Below are 23,997 nucleotides of genomic sequence, written 5' to 3' on the forward strand. Positions count from 1 at the left end.
TTTCAAAATAAGTCATAAAATTACAGATACCTATTGTAATACATTATTTAATCAAACAACTATCTGTTTACCAAATTATGTAATGCTTGTTAATTTATTTTTAAGCCAATCCCTTTATGAAAATTATTAGAAGTTATTCACATTGTTGAATTAGTTATAAACCACGAGATCATAAAAACATAATCCTATACCTACCTATAACTGCTAGCTATATAATACTTAGGTTATCAATATTATCCGCTTTATATTCTTGATAAATGGCTGATAATGTTGCTTGTGGGATAAGGACTTTCTCCAAATTGATGGTTCTTTATGGAACCTCATTTATTTAAAACAGTTTTGTGTCTTAACACAATATAACCCCAGTATATGTTTTACCGAGGTCGATTATCGTTGTCCATCGTGTGAAAAACCTGTCAGAAGATTATCATGATGTATAGATTATCACTGGACCCTTAAAAACTACCTCTGAAATGAGTGTGTTTGGTGTTATCATACCGAGAAACAAAACACTATTCATTTTTAGCTGTGTTGCGATCATATACCCATTCTTACAAAACTAATTGTATCCCTTTCTGACTGGTTGTATATTTTTTTTTTTTATTGAATTTACGGCTATCTATTTTTCTTATTGCGGCGGATTACCCATTGTTGTCGAGGCATGCAGGATGACAACATTTGTTTAAAAATTAAAAATCATTAATTACAGATCTGGTAAAAAAGTATATTTATATCCATTAATTAAGTATTTGGCAGCCAATTGAAAAATAAATCAAAAAGCACGCCATTATGCATTGAAACAGAAATGTATTGATTGATACCGTTTTTAAGGCCACAGTGACGTTTGTACTACTGGTTATCAAACAAAAAGGTTTTTAAAAAGTCTATTTCAAGTAACTACTTTTATGGTCTTTATATGGATGAATAATTCATGGATTTTTTTATTCCACACTGTACATCAAGAAAAAAAATACTAAAATGTTGAAAATAATACATATGACAAACGCGTGTCAACACATGTTAACGTACTGTCCGTTCAAATTTAATGTTATAAAAAAACGCTTAAAGATAAATCTAAATGGTATTGTATTATTATTTACTATTAGTTTATCTGTCACCATATTTTTATACCCAATTGATATTCGTAGATATTCATTTACTACTATGAATGTTTTTTTTATTTATCTATTTAGATAAACGCCAAAAATGGCTTTGGTACAGCATAATATATATAATAACATAACAAAATAAAATAACATATGACATTCGTTTTATACTTATATAATATTAATTTATAATAAGATTTGCTAAATTACAATTAAGAAGTTATAATATATAAGAATTTAGATAACCGTTAACTCATAAATATACGGTGGATAGGAGATACTTACAAATTAAAGAAATCAATTCCGGATTCATTTTCCATCCTTAAAATTCTTTCTGAGGGATTATTATTATACAGTGGGTTTTAATATAAAACGTAGAGCAATTTCGAGAGTAATATTGAGGAACATTTAAAGGAATACGTTCTAAGAGTCAGAAACATGTAATTTTACCATTCATTTTTAGAAAGGAAGGAAATATCAGCTTTTTTACGATGAAAAAATAAAGGATTGAGATTAAAAATATTTTGAATATCATTTATATTATTGTCATTTTTATTATTTAATATTTTTTTAAAACAAATAAATCTTAAAAATCTTCTTTATATTCTTTCGATTTTTTCAATATAGCATATCGAGAATGGGCACCATACATTAGACCAATACTTCAATATTGATCGGACCAGGAAACAGAAAAGGATGTTAAGACAATAAATATCAGTAAAAGATGAAGTAGATCTAATTAAAAATCCAAGGGTTTTAGAGCTGTTATACAAATTTGGTCAATGTGAGTGGAAAATAATAAATCATATTGGAAATTCCAATTTGGAATATAATACCAAGATCACGAATAGTAATAGCATTAGGTAGCATAAGATCATTAATTGAATAATTAAAGTTTATTTTATTTTTCGTACGACAAAACATAATTTTTGAACATTTAAAGACATTAAGCTTTAATTTATTTACAATACACCAAGCAAGAAGTATATTTAGGTTTTCTTGTAGAGTCATATAGAAGGAACGTATGTTTGCTGTTCAAGTGTTAGAACTGTGAATAAAAAACGCTAAGGATAAATCTAAATTCACTATCAGTTTATCTGTTACCATATTTTTATACCTAATTGATTTTTGTAGGTATTCGTTTACTACTGTGAATATGTAAAATTGTGAATCAAATTTTGGCACAAAAAATTATTGTTATCACTTATAAAATTTACTAACTACTCCAGTGGATAAACACGTAAAGTAAAGTGTATAGAAATTAAAATTTGTTACGAGTAATGTAATTTTTTTTAATTCATTGAAATAATTCCAATGTTATAACAAAACATTGTTAGTACATAAAATGTAAATAACCATGTGATAACATGAATAATCGTTTAGTTAATATTTGACAAAAAAAAAAAAAAAAAAATAAAGCCATTAGCGGTGTTAAGTTTTATTAATGTAATGTTATACTCTGAATAAACGAAGACACTAACATATTATTTTTCTACAACTCGTTTTTTTAACTCTATTTTACGCTTCATAATTTTTGACGAACAGTTAAACGTTATGATTTTTTTGATTTGGAAATTGTAAAATAAAGATAATAATATGTATGGACATTAAATAATTACACGTCATACACCGTATTTACATTATAAACAATTTTAGTAACTATTTGTATCTGTGAATAAAGCATATTCCTCAAGAGTTAAATGTACCTATTTTGTTCTTATTTTACACTAAATTAACACATATGTATGGAAACTTCTGTTTTGAATAAATAGAAACTAATAAATTAAAAGTAACGCAAAACGTTTATCAAAAATCTTTTTAATAATAATTAGAAGTACTTGAAATAAGTGTTCCAAAAATCTATATATTTGTATATCACCCTACAAGACTAAAACTATTAAACATATTATATTATATTATCTAAGAGATGGTATTTTTTTTAAATTTCTCAGTAGTTTTTCCAATGCCTTAAAAGATTCTAAAAAGATTTCAAAAACTTTTTGTATTATATTAAAACTTAATTAATCTATGACGACCTAAGATTTTCACCAATTGTTTATTTTTGTACCTTATAAATGTAATATTATTTTGAACCGTATTTGGGTTCAAAAAATATTTAAAATGTTCAATGTTTTGCACTTTTTTTTGTTAATCTTAAAATCTACTTTTAAAAATCAGAATTTTACATAGGTTAGTTTGCATATTATTTTATTTGAGTTTTATTTATATAAAGAATAAAACATATTTTTTATACACGATAATTTTTATTTTCGTTGAATATTTTATGGAAGTTAAAACACTTAACATAAAATAATATTATTAAAATATAACACCAAATTTTTAACAGAAGATGCACGAATATAACTAATAGTATATAACATAATATTAATATCTGAACTAAATTAATAAAGACTATATTATTAATCATAACATAAATTGACTATTTGATGGGAAAGACTAGTGTAATAAATTCATAGGTGGAAGAAATATTAAAATTATATTTTCACCAATGTTTTCAATTCGGGAAATCAATTTTAAAACTGTTATGGTACTTATTTAGAATAAAATAAACGTATATTTAATTTTTGAAAAAAAAAAATAGTAAGAACTACAATTTTTTATGCAATTACAATTAGTTCTCGTTATGTTGAAACACTCAAAACAAAAAGGACACAGATAAGATTTATCTAATTTTATTGGAATGATAATTATTATAATATATCTTAATTCAGACTTCGGATACATCTTTTTCTGAAGCGATGACTAGTAAATAAATTATAAAATTATATTTTACGTTAATTTGAATGAATAAAAGCCATCGATAAAATATTATTATCAATTAGTTTTTACCCTATTATTCTTATATCATCATTTACCATAATATTATTAGTACTTATATAATATTTGTTTAGTATACTATTAATATACTATAAATGTTATTACTTTTTAATTGCACACACATAATGTTATTGAAGTAATTTTATCAATTTGTGGTAAATTGGTCAATATTGTTATTCATAATATAAACTTTGCAAAAATAATTTCCCAGCATTATTCCTGGTATCCAAGCTCATACAATATATAAGTTTGAAAATATTGTTAAACGATGTATATTGTTTTGCCACAGAAATTTTGATTTATTTTAATAAAACATTTGTTATTTATAGAAAAATGATTAAGACAATTTATAAAATTGATATTTCATAATAATCAAGTTTTCCCCGCATTCATGACCCATATTTCTATACTCATTGTGTACAATACCTATACGTAGTAAGCAGAATTATTGAACCAGCATACAATTATACATAAATGCTTTGATATCAGATGCAGGTTAAGATTCATTAACCTCGATTAGTATAATTATCATTAATAATAATTTGACAAAATAATTGCTGAGACCGTGCAATATAATATAATGTATTAGGTTCATCCCACCATTCTGAACGTTCATATAAATGAACAATACGTGAAACTGCATTTTTCCAGTATTTCATGGAGTGCTTGGGCAGTGAATAGTACTTAATATTCATGATTTGCACAACTACTGTTTGTTTTAAGACTATAATATAATTTAATAAATCATACTTTTAGCTTAATATGGGTATTTATATAACTATTTATTTGTTTACTTGATTACAACCTACTGTGGACAGTAGTTTTACACGATTAAAATATAATATAATATGCAAAATTGTTTATAATTTATAAATATTGTAAATATTAAACATAAGTTAAATCTTATGTTAAAATAATTGATTGTATTAGATCTACAGGTTACATTGGTGAATATATGAATTTACTGAAATAATTATTAACAATAGCGAATCGTGGCTCAGCAAATCAAACCGTTTTTATTACTTATTACCTACTTATTTATTATTTTAATTGTTTTTTTTTTTTTTTATATACCATTTGAACATATAAAATGCTCTTGCAAATATTTTTATAAAGTATATTATGTAATAATAATAAATATATAAGATGGGATAAAGAATAAATAGATAAAATACATCGCAGACTAATAACCTAGCTGTTGAAGCCTTTATTCTCAATAAAAAAGAAAAAAGAAATAAATAGGTATATTATGTTATCTCGCTTATTGTACTACTAAAAATTAAGATATAAAAATATTTATTATTTTAGACCTTCAATTCAGTGTTTACTGGAATCAAATTAAAAAAATCTTAAGCAGAACAAAAAAATAAAAATAATATTATATTATGTTTTTATATAAAAAATTATATTATTTAGAGAAGACCTACAACAGAATAGTATAGAAGTTGAGTAGATATACTCAAATACTCGTAAGTATACTTGCGTAGTATTTTATAGAGCTCACTTTTTATACATTATACATTTAAAGTGCATTAATATTCATATGTTTTTGTGGGCTATAATATAGATGAAATTAATTTTCATTTTATCAAACATTCGTGTAATACAAATAATCATATATCGAATAAAATTAGATTATATTTATTAAATTGATAATTTTTTTATTATTTTTATTGATAAAGTCAATTTATTAACAATCCGTAAATTTATGAAAAATAAGTAAGTTTAATTCCTAAAAAGTATATGTAGCAAGAAATACGTATATGGTTGGGCACTTAGATGTACCCAACCTGTGTATTTTTGAATTATGATTATTTTTTTTTTATATCGTAGTATGTCGCTAGTCCAATGTATTTTTAGTCTTCTGAATACATTAACGGGAAGTAAGTTGTAGGCCATTTTATAGTAAAAATATAACTATACTTGTCTTTAATAACTGTAAGCGTAATATTATATAAATATAAAAAATCATTTGTGAAGAACTTTTAAGTGCCAAGTCCACTTTTAACGAAATGAGAAAGTTCTTAGGTTTAATTTTATAATATTATGTGTTATAAGCTATAACTATTAAATTTATAGATATAGACTAAGTATTTATGTTTAGAATCATATTGTATGTATAGTTCTACATACTTTTTATTACATAATATTTAAATTTGTTGAAATCGTACATAATTATTCAATGGGTACTAAAAATATGTAAATAAGAAGAAGAACTGAATAGGTAAAACTAGTTACTACTTGACAACCGAATTCTTATTTTACTAAAAAATAATTTAACTATAATATTATATACATTGTATATGCATTATAGTTATATGAATAGGTAGATACAATAAAGCTTTTACCACTTTAGATTTTCATAAGCTCCATAAACTTATTATTAAAAATGTAAAAATCAAATGTCATTTTATAGTGTATTATATAAAATTGTATTTTAACTATAAACATATGAGTATATATAAGATATATTATAATTAGAATGGTTGTCTAGGTGTTGTGTAAAAAGTGTACACTCTGTATTTTAGCAAAAAATAAATAAAAAATAAGTTTATATACATATATATCACCTAACTAGTATAATAATATTATATAACCAAATATGAGTACCTTCATGACTTATTGTGTACAGTATTTAAATTAGCATGATATATAATGCTAATAACAAACTTTCATATCCATTACATAGAATCCAATACCATTCATAATAATTATAGTTTAAAATTCTTGTAGCATTTTAATTACAAGAGTTTGGCTCGATGTAACCCAACAGTTGTAATTTATTATTTAACCGGGATGGATTTACACTATTGAAAACCCGCTAGATATTAATGCGTCATGGGGTTTGGTTATAATATTATAATACTGAGTCAAGTTTGGTGTAAACTTTTGATTGACAGAATAATAAGCAGAGATCATGAAACGCTAATATAGGAATGCGATAGTTGTCTAGTTTACAATTACAATATCAGACTCCAAAGTCATATTTTCACAACTAGATATAGGTTGAATTTCCATATAATATATAAATGTCAAGTTTTCTTTGATTGTTAAAATGTTACCTATTTATCAAAGTTTGGTACTAAATACATTTTAAATAACATGCGTCATGTTATTTAATTAATAATCACAATGCATTATTAATAACAATTAATAAAAAATTATTAATATGATGACTAAAAAATGGTACAAAATTCTTTATGGTGGATTTGAATAACACATCTTGAAAATAACGTACATTATAATTTATTAAAAAGATAACAATTATATTTTACCTTTGCTTGTAAAATAGTTTATAGTATTTACTGTTTGGACAAACTTGAAAGATTCAAGAAGTCAAGATCTAAGTAAGATTTTATCAATATTTTGTAATTTACAAGAGTTTTATTTTAATTTACAACCAATTAAATATACTTACTTAAAATTATTTTTACTTTTAAATCATATAAAAAAACAGCTTAAACAAAAGTATGTTATTATTAAACATATTGTATTGTATTTAAGCAGTTATTTTATATTATTGTACCAGTTAGGTAATGTATATAAATAATATTTTAAATGTTACACCACTAGTGTAACATCTACTACTATTGTTTTTTCAAAGTTTCCGTAATTTATCATTGTCAAATTGTATGAATTTGTCATAACCATTAAATAAAAACTGTTGAAATTCATTTTTTATATTATTATAAAATATTTTTCCAAAATATGATAATATTGTATCTTACATTTCCATACAAAAATATGATAGGTATAATATTTATGAATGTGTCTTATCATATTTAAATTAAATTTATATTCATATTTTTAAAATAGTATTTAAACAGTTTGATTAATGTTTATATTTATTTATTTATCATAATACATTATGTTTAGTTATATAGGTATTTACTGAAATATAATATACTATTTTGTTAAGATGACAAAACTTAAAAAAAAAAAAAAACAGTTGTAAAGATAGAATCGTATTGTATTATAACTTTATGTATCTAATTAATTCAAAAGAAATATTTATATTTAAAAAAAAGACTTCAGTCAACTTTATTTTAAATCGTTAAAATTATGCAAACAATACACAAAGTTATGACGATTATCTTTCTAATCAATTAAAGTAAAATGTTATAATTTATTAAATAATTTTAAAGTCTAATATATTCCTGTTCCCTATAGAAAGCCATAAATCAGTTTCTGATTGACTGCTGACGGGTGTTATATTATTAGACGTGATTGTATTTATTATTTATATATATAATGATGTTTTACAAAATAAAAATCAACAAGCTTTATATCCAAGCTGTTACATTAAGTATTGATTTTCAATCACCCAAAAATGTTACCATACGAAATTAATATTTATAATTTATTTTGTCTTATAGTGAATGATAATGAGTAATACCTAACTAATAATGAAAAAATAAACCCATTTAGTCAATTGCTTTATCCTAATGTACATGTTACGAAGTTGGTATTTGTCCCTTAATATGTGATATGTTTTATATGCTCCCATGTGTCCGAAATTTGTGTGTGTCTCTTTGATTAGCTGGTCACTTGTTACATCCGGGACCATAACCCTATAACTATTACTTTGCCCAACGGAAAATAACAAGTTTTTATGCATAATGAAATACTTGTTGGGTTTGTTTTGTAGTCGTCTAATAATACGATGTAGTCTTGGATCTTGGTCCTGTAGTTTACTCAAGTGTTTAAATTGATTCTGTAGTTCATGACTATATTTGTGTAACATTAACTTGTTTATAGTGATGTTTGTATAATTCTGCTGCTCAATGTCCTGTTCGCTCTGTGGATATCGGGTCAGTGCGTCCGCACCGATATTTTCCTTACCGGGTATGTGTATAATCTCGAGATTGAATTTTTGTAGGAAGATAGACCACCGTGTGAGTCTTGAATTCAATAACTGACATTGTTTCAGGAATACCAGTGCTTTATGATCGGTTAGCACTTTTGTTGTATATCCTAATATGTGGTTCCGAAACTTTTTACATGCAAAAACTACCGCTAATAGTTCTAGTTCTGTGGTGTGATAGTTTTTCTCGGGATCTTTCAATGTCCGGCTTACGAATCCTAAGGTTCTATGTTTGCCTTCTTGGTCTAATTGGAAAAGCTCCGCACCGATGGCCGTGCGTGATGCGTCCGTGGACAAGTAAAACATTCCTGGAAGTCTGGATATTGTATGACTATATCTTCCAAAAACACCCTTTTGATTTCTATGAACGCGGTTTGATGTTGATCGTTCCATTTCCAGGGAGTCCCCTTTTTTAACAAGTCAATCAGTTTCGATATCATTTCGGAAAGATCCCGGATATATTTCCGGTAGAAATTTATGAATCCCAAAAATGCTTGCATTTGTTTCCGGTTCTGTGGTGGTTGAAAATTCTGAACCGTTTTGACCTTGTCTGGATCCATCTTGATATCATCTTTGGATATGATATGACCCAAAAACAATACTTGTGACTGGAAAAAATGTGACTTTGATGCGTTAACAGTTATATTAATGTTCGCTGAATTTCTGAAATATTTGTGACAGATGTTCCATGTGTTCTTGGAAACTTTTAGACATGATATGTATATCGTCCACATAGATGGCTACAAAGTTTAGTATTTCTGACCCCAAAACTTTATCCAACATTTTCTAAAATTCCACTACCGAATTAATCAATCCAAATGGTAGCACCTTGTATTGGAAGTTCCTTCCACGGTATAAAAATGTTGTGACTTCTCGGTACTCCTGTTGCAGCGGGCATTGCCAATATCCAGCCGTGAGATCGATAGAGCTTAAATACTGTGCTCCTTCAAATTTCAGCAAGATTTCTTCTATATTCCTAGGACATTCTCTGTCCGGTATTATACGCTGATCTTCCTCGCATCAATACAGACATCTCCGTTTTTTTCTTGACACCAACTATTGGTGAAGACCATGGTGATGTAGATTTTTCTATTATATCCCATTCCAACATCCTTTGTATTCCTAGGTCCATTTTTTCGAACTTGGACATTGGTATAGGATACGGTCTCTGATAGACTGGTTCCCCTTCTTTGATTCTTATTTGACATTGATATTGTTCGATTCTTCCTGGATTTGTGGTTGGTTGTTGCGTTTTCTCTCTGTTGCCCTCTTTGACTCCAGTTTCTCTGTGGGTGATTATTATTGTTATGTTGCGGTTGGTTGTAGCTTGGATTTCTTTCACTGCTAAAATTTCTCCAACCATTGCTCCTTTGCGGTTGGTTGCTGGCATTATTTTCTGTATTTGTTGTCTCGGGTTTTTCTTTACGATTTTCCTCGGTACTGAGTATTTTCATTTTTCCGGTAAGGATACCAATATTGTTTTGAGACATCCTGTGTAATGATTCGCTATATTCTTAACTATTTCCTCTTCTGACAATTGTGGGACTTGTAGGTGAAGTAATCCAGATGCCCATTGTGAGAAGTGTTCTCTGTATGTTGTATTATTTAGTATATGTGATGTGTTGAGACAGTTACTCCATGTAAGGATTTGTATTTCTCTCGACCAAAATTCATCGATAAATGCATCTCTAAATTCGGAGTAACTTCTAATTTGAAATTTAATTGTCGAGTACCAGTTATTTGCAGCGTTTCTTAGACAGTCCCATATGTCATACAGCGTATGACAATTAGTCTTTTTTCTCTGCTTATTTGTTTGATTTTGAAATATTCTTCTAAATTCTGTAGAAACTCTATTGGATGCTGATCCTTCTGATTGTCATAGAATACTGGTTTTGATATTTCTATGTTAGAGTTCCGCATATTATGTTCCCCAACATGTATTGTTTTATTCTGATTTTTATTGTTGAGTCTCTTAATTCTTCATTAAGTGTTTCGATTTTCATATCGTAATCTTCTTTCATATCTTCGATTTTTTTTAACAGTTTTTGTACCAGAAATTGACTATTTCTTTTGACTTCTTTTTTAAATGTTTGGAATGCTTCCTCACTAATTGTTTGTTTTTTCGATGGCATTCTTGAAGATGTAGTTTTTGCTAATCTCGGGGTCGAAGTAGAATTATCTTCCGAATCGAGCCCCACGTTGGGCGCCAATTGTAACGAAATGACTTTAACTACTGTTTTCCAGCGTGTCAGATACGTGTACTTTATTTTACATAATATAACATATACAGTATTTAATTACCAATTACATTTTTTTTTTTTTTAATGATAATATTTGTTGCTCTTTGAGCGTATAATAAAAACGACAGATATATATATATATATTGATTTGACATAACATGTATAGATATATATTTGTGCTAATACTCACGGTATCCGAGTTCAATACAATATGATAAGTGTATGGAGGTGATTCAGATAATATTGCGCCGGTATGATACTACGGTATTGCCGTAATCCACACACAATATTGTCTGAAGGAGAGGAATATATATCTTTGTACAGGTAGTATGCTACGGTATTGCCGTAGTCCATATACAAAGATAGGGACAGTAGGTTAGGTTGACGTCTGGCAAGTGTCCTCGTCAGGATGTACTGGCTCGATAGCGCTATCTACCGCGCGCATCGTGCAAAAATGTTACGCGTGCCGCGGTTTCTTTAGTTCGGACACACTCCATTGGTGGTGGTAGTGGTATCATTGTCGTTCTGAATAACTATTTCTCGTTACAATAGACTAGTTAAAAATTAACCAAAATAAACATACATCGTTAGTAATCATGGCAACCGGAGAACATAATTCAAATAAAATATGTCTACAATTGAATTATACATACCTTAGTTCTTAGTTAAGTACATTGGTTTTGAATATTATGTAAAGAGTGACTAAGGACTATCTTATACTTATTATTTTTTGTTTTATAAATATACCATGAAATATTTGGGCTATGCTTACCAACTACCCAAGACTTTGTCAGTCCCCTAGGGTATTTTACCTTAAATGTTTTTGAAGTTTTTAAATAGATATTTAGAACATCTTGTATTCCCATTGTGTCCGTCTGTTCGTTAGTTATCAGTAGATAGTTACGATTATTGATATTAAGATATGTATTTAGGTACTTATTGACTATTGTTCATAGTTACTATACATAATTACGATTATTGATATTGAAATAATATCATAGCATTGTATAATTATTTGATATAAATACAAACTATTAAGGTTACCAAATTATTTTTACTCGTATTTGAAATTATAGTATACTTACTTTATATTATCATATCACGTTAGGAAATCGGAAATTCAGCACTCTCTCAGAGTGAGCTTTCCTTACTTATTTTTATCATAATTATTCATAATTAGAAATTTAAGAGTACCTATTCTGTTTTAGGAGAAAAAAGTATCGTAAGTGAGTCACTGGAGATTAACCAGTAACATTTTTAAATCTATTAGTATGTTTGTGGTGGTCATAATATATAAGATAGGTAACCATAGAGTGTTATTAATACTACAAATTACATTCCAAATCATCTTTTAAAGATTTTAATCAAACTTAAAGTTACTATACATTTAGATATTTGTCATTAGATACAGCAATTCCTATAAATATATAAATAATGAAGAATTTCTATTTAAAACTTTTAACGTATTAGACCTACACACACACACGTCACACACACATTTCATTTGTCTTGGTAAATTAACTTTGGACGACTAAAGGTTCGCTACCGCTGCAGTGTGTGGCAACCTTTAGGGATTTCATGCTTTACGCCACAGAAAGGATGTGATGGGGAAATTACGTCATCTTGAGGCATGGATTACCGGTCATTGCCATATATAGTCCATTAATTCACTTTTTATTTAAAAAATTGAATTGCACGGTAACTATCTTATTAATTATAATCTTGGATTGCATTGTCGTTTTCACAGGGAAAAAATCCTTTTGGCCTAGGATTATCTTTATTGAACTGTGATAGGTACTAAGTATTCATTATCGAATTAAGCCGTTTTATAGTTTGTATTATCTTCCTTTCACGCACCACTGTTTCTATTATTATTATGACGATGAATGTTAAGCACCGATAAACGCCAATAATTTGCCTCCATTGTAGGGGTTTATGTAAACAGCCTGATCGGATAAATAAGCTATAAGCGTGCTTAATTATTTTATACATAAATTCATAGGTGTTATTTATGTGGAATCAGTTATCACATCACTAGGTAGGTATTTCATTTTTCAAGAATTTTCAAAGAAAACAGATCTTACTCGCTATTTAGTGCTTACAAAATATCAATATTGACAACGATAAAAATTAATGACATATTTGATGGTTAGTTAATATTATGTGAATAATATTACAATAGAATTATTTTTAACAATAATTGTAAATCTTTAAACAGTTCATTCTAATTTGTACACTTAAGTAGCTGGAACAAACAAAACTCAACAAATTAAATGTGTTTCAATACAAAAATTTTTCTTTTTTATTATTTTGTAATATTATAAATAGTTTAGAAAGAACATTTAGGGCTGATGAGTACTTTCGTTTTTTGTTTTTGCTGCTGTGGCGCTGTAAATGGTTGAATGCAAAGATTGTGTGCGGTAATTGTAGCAGCGCTATAAGAGCACTGTACGTATTACCTACGCCGTATTTGTCATAGCGGCAAAAAAAAAACACGTGTACATCGAGTCATAAACCTTAAAAATCAATAAGGTTCAAATCCTAACATTTTTGAGGTATTTAAAATTACATAAAACGATTTTTTTTATAAAGAATAAATTATTATTTTTTTTACATACCTAAGACTTACCTATGATTTGGATTATTAACCAGTAACTTAATATTATCCAAACCACGTGAACGCCAAAGTAAAAAATACGCAAACAACAAATATTCTGAAAAATAAATAAAACATTTTTCCAAAAACATCTAAAGAATAATAAAGGGGATATCTGTTGTTATTTTAAATTATCTATATTAAAATGTCAATAGTTAAAACATATTTTTTGTACATTAGATGTACAGGCAATAATAAGGCATATACTAAGCTTGAAATAACCTTATACAAGTTGATTAGATAAACTTGATTTAAACTTTATCTATTCATGGTTATAATCGGTGTACTATGTAAGTTCAGAGTTTTCAAGCCTTCATTTTTTAACAGTTAAAATAACAATTTATCAACCTCTAACTTGACAAAAACATTTAAAAATGATTGCAGGTTATAATAATAGATAACATTATTATATGTATTTAATAGATTTACTTGTACAACATCAAATAGTTCCAACTATCATTTGATTTTAACTTGAAACTTTAAAAATAAAATAATGTTATAATATTATTTTTTTGTATTATTTGAACCTAAAATAATATCAGTTCATGCAAGTTATTACGGTGAGATTGTTTATTTAAAAAATAAGAATAGATATTAAAACTACAGAACAATTGTCATTCATACTCACGTGCTATTATGCACTTAACAAGCTTTTTTTTAATTACAATTTACAAGAGATTTTTATAAGAATAACGAGGTTACTTAAGCATTATCGCCTAATAGTTAATTGTACTTTTTAGGAACAAATTAATTTTGTTTTAATAAAATCAATTTATAAATAAATACATACTAAATAATCATAAACCGTGTATAGTTATGTAGATTATTTTATCTGGAATTCATATTGTATTTATTTAATGTAATATAATACAATCTAGTTTCGATAACTTGAATCTAAGGGGAATATAGATAAATTCGATGTATGTATTTTTGGAGTTACAGATACACATCAAATATAACTTAAAAATAATAAAAAGGGCAAACAAATTCTAATTGTTGATATTTTAAGTTAATAAGATTTGAGTTATCAAGACTAGAATATTATATATCTATTACTAGGTACGTTAAAATATTAAATGTTAATCGTCAATACGTTATGTTAGCCAGATAATAATACAATTATTAAAACAAATATTGTTTGAACACATATTTTGTATTAAAAAAGTATATTATTTTATTTATGTAATATATAAATTAATGTATGTATTTATTAATATGTTTTAGATCAAAATATATAGAAAAATAATGGGAATAAACGTGTAACAGGTAATTTAATTTATTTTTTTATTAAATTACTTAGTGAAGAATAATATGCCTATAATAGCTTTATTATATAATTTGTATGTAGGTATAATAATATAATAATATGTATGTTAGTTACTTAGATCATATACTATGGATGGAGCCATAGCGTATTTACCAATACAAAAAAAAGATGTTGATATCAGCGACGAGTCACCAAATTAGGTATTCGATATGCGCATGCGCAATGCAATTCGTCGATTATCTATCCACAAGTTATATTGTTAAATTTTGACCTTGGGTACGGCCTATGGATAATTATTATGTGACTGAAATGCATAGCGCATACATATACAGAATCGCGCATGCACATATGGAACACCTAAGGTTCAGAGACTCGTCGCTAATATTCAAAATAATACGCTGTAGCTCCATCCATAGCATAATATGATCTAAGGTTAGTTATTACTACTAATATGATATGGACCAGGCGATAATCAAAAATATTGATGAAAACATAATTATGACACAACATCTTATGTTATCATAATGAGTATATGACGATAACATATATTTGTTAATAAATTATAAAATATCCATAGAAGTATAGATTGGCTGACTTTCCAATCGCAATTATCTTTCATTTACAGTGATTAATAATTTAATTCAAATTTGAGACATTCATTACAGCGACATAATCTGTGATAAGAATATATATTATATAAGTTATATATAAGTTGTACTCAATATTTCATATATTTCCCCTATTTTATTATTTTATTTTTGCTTTTTCGTGGTGAATGGGTGAACTTATTTACTAAATTTTTAACTTGTATATTGCCAAAAGAATTTTAACGCTTAGTAATTAAAATATACATTAATGCAGGTGGCTAATAATTAGGTCAAACTATCAAAAGTCAATTTATTTTATTTTTTAAAATATTGGTTTAATTGGGTAATTTAAAAAATATTTATATTTGATTGCATTTAAATTTCAATGTCCCTTTAATGTAAAACTCACACATCTGTAGTTATGTGTTGTAAAAATGAGAATAATAGTAATAATAATCCCTCGGGATAAACATACTAAATAAACTTACTATTTGTAACTTTTGTGTGATGATGGAATTCAATGATTATTATACTTTCAAACGACTGTACAATGTGAAATATATACGGAAATATACATAATATGTAAATCTATATATTACGGTTACCTAGGTTACTTTAGGTTTGTTATCTAGGTATAACGTCTAACATGTATAAGCGTACGCCAATTTAATCATTGTAAAAAAACCTATTTATTCTTACTATTTTCAAAAACTAAGGTAGTTTCCATTAAAATTAGTCTGTAAAAACATATAATACAGTACGCGTAAATATAATCATAAAATTAAGATTTTGTATATTTCATAGTTGATTATAATGGCATGTAATCTAAAAATATGCACTGTTAACCTTAAATATTTTTAAAACACATAAACATTTCAATAAACATATTCAATACTTAATTTAAAATAAAATAAAAATTATAATCAATATTTGTGTTTGTAACTGTTATTATACTATAATTAATATATTATTTCATATTACTATATTAAATTATATGTTTTATTTCTAATGATAAAAATTATTATATTGTACACTAAGTTTAACGAAATGTCCAAGTCTTCAGATAAACTTTAAATGATCAACAGTAAAAAAACTTAATTTTTAGTTACTATTTGCCAGGTCCAGTATTAGGTCTTTAGAATTTATTTAAAAAAAGTGTATTATGTAAAAAGCTACATATATATGTAAATATTGTAATAATATTATATTAACTATTCTTTAAATACATGCATAAAAATTAGTAAAAAGAGTGACGTGAAAAATACTCATTGTTATTGTTATGAACCAACTATGATTTCTAATAGATATCTACTTAAAATTAATTATTGATTTTGAATTCCAAGGTATACATTATTGTATTTTTAAGAACTTTCTTCTCATTAATTTGAGAAGCTCATATATATTCTATAATAATAAATTATGGTAGTATCGAAATTCTATATTTTATATACCTACTTATTTAGATTTATACAATACCAAAATAATACAAAAATGCCAACTCTAAAGTTACACATTTTCGGTTTCACTGTTTCATAATATATATCATACCTAGGGAAAATTATAGTAGTTTGAAATTAATTGTGCTTGATTTAAGTTGAAATGTGTGATTTATACTAAGATTATGATAATCCAAAAGGATACACATGTCTCAGCGCAAATACGTATGCAATTAACTGCAAATGGAATTAGATTAACCCGTAGGTTTGAAATCTCATTTCATAATATATTGTAGGATAAAATATAAAGGAACACATGCCGACACACATATATTATGCTCGTCATTGAAAATCATCTCTAATTTATGAAAAATAGCTTGTACTATTCACAGTTTTCATCTATATAAGTCCCACTAGCATCTCAAGTGAAGATACTTGAGTCATATATTGTTCAAATATAATATAGTGATGCACCAACAAATTCCACAGTTATAACGAACTATTTTATATTTTATGAATATATTAAAACTTTATTCAGATACATTTTATGTTCTCAATCATAATTATACCTTAAGATATGTTATTTGATCCACAAGTGTCATGTACAACTGTTAGGGTTGGTGGAATGAGCTTAATTTTTTAGGACATTTTAGGTATACGAGTTAGGAACTAAATTAATATAAATTGTATTACCAATTTACATTTCATGAACAAAACTATACACTAGGTACTTACCCAGTAACCATATAAATAGTTTATATGATTAATTATCATTATAATATGCATATATCAATATAATAAAAAAAATAAAAATATTAATTCAGGTACATTTATTTGTAAATGAAAACCTTTTTTTTTATAGGGAATATATTTGAAAAACTCAAAGATGCTGAGCTCAAATACTCACAACAACTCAACTTCATCATTTTTTATTTGGATAAAATAAATGCTGATAAAACAAAACTAAAACACATATTATTTTTGAGACACAAAAAGCAGCTTTAAAGGTGCACTTAAATTGAACTTGAAACGTTCAAGTCAATTAATTAAAATAATTTATTGCGTTCTCGTAAGTCTAAAATATAATAGGTAGCATTTACTTCAGTTCAGTAATATACATATATGGATTTTGTTCCTTATACACCAAAAATATGGATAAAATACATTGGCATAGATATATATATATATATGTATTCATATTTTTAATCTATAATTAGAATTTATAGGAAGTGTTAGGATGATTAGATCGCCGTTTATGAGTTGATACTCGTGGTTAGCAAGTTTGGCGTGACAGGTTATCTACGTATTATAATACGTTTTTGTTTGTTTGTTATTTTTTTGATACGGAGGTTGTACACGTTAACTCAACATTAAATGATAATATATTCCTTTATATCTACTGATTTTGTTGTTTTGATTATGAAAGTTAATTTAATAATTGTGAATATAAAAAAAAAAATGAACAATTGAACAAATGATTCAAATATGAAAAATATTTAAAACTGCAGCACATATAAATAGTACCTACCTATTTCACGTTTGATCAGTTTATAACACAAATTGTGTTTACCGTTGAATGTTGTTCTTCTTTATAGAATAGTTACTACCCACCCATTCCGTAAAATACATTGACTTTTAGTTGTGCACAAAACTATGGCATTAAAATAGAATTTATTCTGTTCACATATAGTATTTGTTCATATAAATGATAGTAAATTTAGACCTGATTTTGAAGTAAAAGGATGCAATAAATTATGAAAATCTATGTAATCTCTTAAGAAATCTTTATTAATATGTAATAAGTATAAATAAATAAATAAATAAATAAATAAATAAATAAATAAATATGGATATCATAACGATTATACATATTTACACCATATAGATAATACATAGGTAGGTACTGAACTTTTATGGTCACTCATACATAGTATGGTTTTCGCAGCTTTATCTCTAGCAAAAGTGTCCCCGAAACTCTAAGCCATACATCATTAGTGTTATACAGCGCCGGTCACGCCCACCAACAATCCATTCTCTCGGTATCTACCATCCCTTTCCCAGGTGTTTTTAGCCTGACATTTCTGAAAGTATTTTTCATTTATATTCACCACATTATAATACATTTCAGCAGTTCTCTTGTTATTATTACGTTTGTTAGGTATTTGACGTAAAATAAACTCGTTCACAACCAATGGTTAATCACGGAATGCGCATATAACTAATGATTATACAAAGAATGGACAAAATTGAGTCAAAAATCTGTCTTTAAAAAAAAAAAAATTACAATAATTAAAAGTATTACTATTTGCAATCCCGCTAAAATTACCGGACGGTCATAATCTTTGGTTTTATTGCAAAAGAATAATAACTGACCGCTATCGTGTACCAGATGACTAATAAAAGGGAAAACTTAAGAATTTTCAAAGATTTTAAATCAAAGCAAAAATAAAATTAGGGCATGACTGCGTAAGTCAAATTTTTTTATGTATATATATATATATTATTCTTTTTAGTTTTTATGCAGATTATGATAGCATAAACATAAAATTGTTTTTAGAAAAAAAGTTTATGCTATTTATATAGGTACCTACTAGCTGATCACATGCACTTCGTTACCCGTTAAATGTATCAAATCTATATGACTCACACTTTGTTCAATTCATTATTTAATAATCGTTGTATGGTGTTCAAAACTTATCTAAACTTTTCTGTTACCTGGAATAAAATTCTGATTCGCAGAAGTATAATAGGTATTAGCAGGTAGGGAATCTACCTGTGGTAGATCACGGACCTCGTGCTGTTTATATGTAAGTGTACTTAACTCTAAAGTATTAAAGTTATACAAAGTTCGTCATTTTTACTTAATTCCACTAACGGAGGATTAATATAATCAATTTATACAAAATCCTTGATTATGCTAGCAGTATATTTTTATAAATATTAATAGATAGCTGAATTACCTGGCGTTGTCTGGGGAAAAAATAATGATTTATACTGTAAGTGATAGCCATTTTTTTCGTCTAATTTTTCATTTTGATAATGCTGAATAATTTTGATACGCATGAGCAGATGACAACTCTTTCTGTCTGATGCATATAAAAATTTAGCTCACACATGCAAAAATGAACAATACGACGAAAGAAAGCAGTGAATACAACTTAATATCTAAATTTAAATAGGCTGACAACTAATACAATTTATAACTCGCGTTTTATAGTAAACAATTTGATTACTCTCTGAGCCGGTAAGAATTTCAGCTTCAATAAGGTTTTTTTTCGAAGATAATATTTTTAATTTCGTTCCATTGCACAATTTGAGAGCATTTAAATTTCGCATGAGAATAATAGGTGCACCAATTTTTAAATCAAGTTTGTTTGGGGGGAGACCTGATGGATTTAATGAGTTAGAAAAACAAAAATGAAACCCGAGTGGTTAGGGAGGATCGAATTGTGATTGTGGCAAGAATGCTTGCTATGTTTCCAAGTCTACGTAACAGGCCATTATTTATAATAATTGATAACTCCTTTGTTTATTAAGTAAGAGAATCAATTAAATACCATAACCTTTTCCGCGATGTGCTCTTCAATTTAAAAAACAAAATCATAACGATCGGTTCAGTAGTTTCCGAGAACACAGGCCTCAAAGGTTTTAATTTTCACATTTATATAATAGAAGATTTGTAATTTTAAATTAAATAATAAGGAATAAATCTATCATGTTTCATTAAAATATACATTATACAATATGTTCATAAGTTTAATTCATATTTTTTTTTTATATATTTGTTAGACAACATCAACAAAAAAAATGTAAAAACGCCTTTTCCCAAGTTTATGTATTGGTTAAAAAAATATACTAACATGTACGAAAAGTTGTTATTGTTATTTTAAAGTCAAAAAAAAAAAAAAAAATGTATAACTTGTTATTATTTGAACATTTTTATTATAATAATTACTATGACTATTGTGCCTATTTCGATCTTATTTTGCACAGTAATGACTGAGCTAGTATTTATATATATATATATATATAAATACTAGCATAATCAACGATTTTGTATTAATTGATTACCGTTAGAGGAATTGAGTAAAAATGACAAACTCGGTTTAACTTTAATACTTAAGAGTTAAATCATAAACTTAAACACAAACATCACGAGGTCCGCGATCTACCGCAGGTAGATTGCTTATACCTGATAATATAATACCTCTGCAATTCAGAAATTTTTATTCCAGGTAACGGAAAAGTTAAGATAAGTTTTGAACACCATACATCAATTATTAAATAACGAATTGAATAAAGTTTGAGTCATATAGATTTAGTATATATATATTATATATATATATATATATATATGTGTGTGTGTGTCTGTTACACCTATATTATCTCGGTCTTAACATAGTGTAGCAGCGCAAATTTGCGTTCAGAAGAACTAGTTTTGTGTAGTTTGCATTAGGTAATAAAAGGTTAAGATGAGTATTGTCTTATTGTAAAACATAGAAGAACGAATTATTCATATATTGTATAAAATTTGTGTTTATGCGTCGGTTTTATATGATATTTTAATTTATAAATTTATAATCTATTTATGATTATTTCGAATCTAAAATATTCTTATACATTTCAACTATAGATTGCGTTTCTACTTCATATATGTAGAATACTAAATGAAACATTTGTTCATGTTTGCTACCCGGACGAAATTCTATTCTATATATCTATGTGTAAAAACGGTAAATGTTAAGAACTTATGTTGGGTTAAACATGAAACAACATATAATAAACTATAATAATTTTCTTTTTACCTTAAAATAATAACGTATTTAGGTACAGAGATATGAAAACATATTGATTGACTAAAAAAAAAATTATCAGGTATCAGATTCTGTCATTTTTATTATTGAAATTAAAAAAAAATGATGAATTTAAATAGGACACACCTTGAAAAGTGATATTTCTTCATATCAGGAATATCTTATTAAGAAATGATTTGGTGTTAAGTAGGAGATGTCTAGGATAATAAGTAAGTATTTTTAGGGAAGTATATAAAATATTTAAATTTAAAAACATTAATAAAACATTTATAAATTAAGATATCACAAAACACTGACGAGCGAACAAACACCAACAATATTTTTATTTTTATGTTTGATAGTATATCAACTCACTCTAATATTAAAATTTAAAGCTAACAACACAAAATTGTTTTTTATGAAAACAAATTTGATGTGTTATATATTATTTATAAGGTGGATACAACACTGCTGATATTATAGAGTGTATATGATAATATTCACGCCAACATATTTTGTTAAATTCATTTTTGAATAGGTACTAAATATATATACATATATATATATATATACTTTTTTCAATCATGAGTTATTCATTTTTGAACTATAACTACAAATTAATTACGAGAGTAAACAAGGTTAATAAAAACTTAAATAATATATGTAATTTAAAAAAAAAAATGTACTCAGTATGTATTAGAAATCGAGAATTATTTATTAACGTATGCGATAAACTAAAACTAGAAAATCATTGTTAAGATTCAATCTTCTTGGCATAAGAATTTGAAGATTTTATAATCGTTCATATCATTTATGAAAATATCATCTAAAAAAAAAAGAAAAAAACTATTTAACAGTTATTTCACACTTCACGTGTGACCTGCTACCGTGCTTAGTAAAATAGTATTACTTTACTCATACGTTTAAACACCAAGCTGAAAATACTCAAAAAAACTATCTAAAACTTGTTTTATTATCATATGCTATTATAATATAATATATGCGTATAATACTATCTGTATATATAAATGTTTGAATTTGTCTAGAATTCGAGTTTATGTTTTTGGTATGATAGAGTGTGTTATACATATCGATAAACAAGAAAAATGACACATATAAGTTTTGGTTGACTATATTCAACTCACATTTTTATATGTCGCTTTTCAGTAAAAAAAAAAACTAACTATTGTCCCTAAGGTACTCGACCGCAAACAAGATACAAGCGTTGTTATTAAACATTGGTTTTTATTTTTATCAATGGGCTTTATCATAATGCAATATCGAATTCAAATTTTCTCCTCGATCCACAAAGATATTTGTACCAAATCGTACCACGGTGTTTAAATAATATACATATTTTTAACCTATATGCGATGGATACGATATAATACTTTTTTGGATGAGTCGTTGTTTCTACATAGAATTTATTATTTAATAATATAATATGTTCTTAAATTTTATTTTGTGATAACTCTTTAAAAATATGTTATATTGTGGTACCTTTTTTTTTTCCGTTCAAAAAACCAGGAACGGGAGGGAAATGTTTAGCACAATACTGCCACCCTATATTGTGGTACCTATCTATAATAATACAGTATATCATTTACCTATTTAAGTATTACGTTGAAGGTTATTTATATAAGTTTTATAAATAATATGATCCATATTAATTATATTCCCTGCTTCAAAACAACCCGCGTTCAAAATATTTTCACAAACAAGATATTTCAATTATGGGATTCCTTATTTAAAATAATTCACTTTTAATAATGTAAATATTTCAAACTACCATAAAACTATTTATCATTGTATTGTTAATTTAATTATATAATGCTTTCCAGTACTTTTGGTTAACATTATAATATTATTATCTTCTAGTCTTCTACCCATGTGTTAGTGAACTCCTTATAAACGGCTGGACAAGCGTTGATGAAATTTTCTGTGTATGTTTGAGTGGTTCCCTAGATGGCTTGGATTCACAATTGGACCAAGTAGGTCCAACACAGAGAGGTGATCAAATAGGATTTTTGAGATTTACAATGAAAATGTTTGTTTATAAATGATTTATATTGGTTACAGGAAACTATTTACACATGTTTTTTTTTTAAAACACAAATCTTTGGTTAGGAAAACATCGGGTGGGACGTTTAGTATTTATATATTATAATATTATTATTTAACATAATTGTAGGAAACATTTGCCATTGGAG

At 26.4% G+C, this 23,997-nt stretch overlaps 1 protein-coding gene across 6 annotated transcripts in view; it reads left to right on the forward strand.

Annotated features, from left to right (window-relative positions):
- LOC107164174 (5-hydroxytryptamine receptor 7) overlaps nt 1–23,997 on the forward strand; it is a 232,925-nt gene that overhangs the window by 63,839 nt on the left and 145,089 nt on the right. For all 6 annotated transcript variants that reach the window (XM_089220372.1, XM_089220373.1, XM_089220371.1 and 3 more), the window contains exon 2: nt 14,929–14,970. The gene's annotated coding sequence lies outside the window, so the exon portion shown is untranslated. The remainder of the gene's footprint in view (nt 1–14,928; nt 14,971–23,997) is intronic.

The sequence above is a fragment of the Diuraphis noxia genome, unplaced genomic scaffold (genome assembly GCF_037042655.1).
Source record: "Diuraphis noxia isolate RWA-SAM2 unplaced genomic scaffold, SU_Dnox_SAM2 contig0002, whole genome shotgun sequence".
In the NCBI taxonomy this organism is placed as follows: domain Eukaryota; kingdom Metazoa; phylum Arthropoda; class Insecta; order Hemiptera; family Aphididae; genus Diuraphis; species Diuraphis noxia.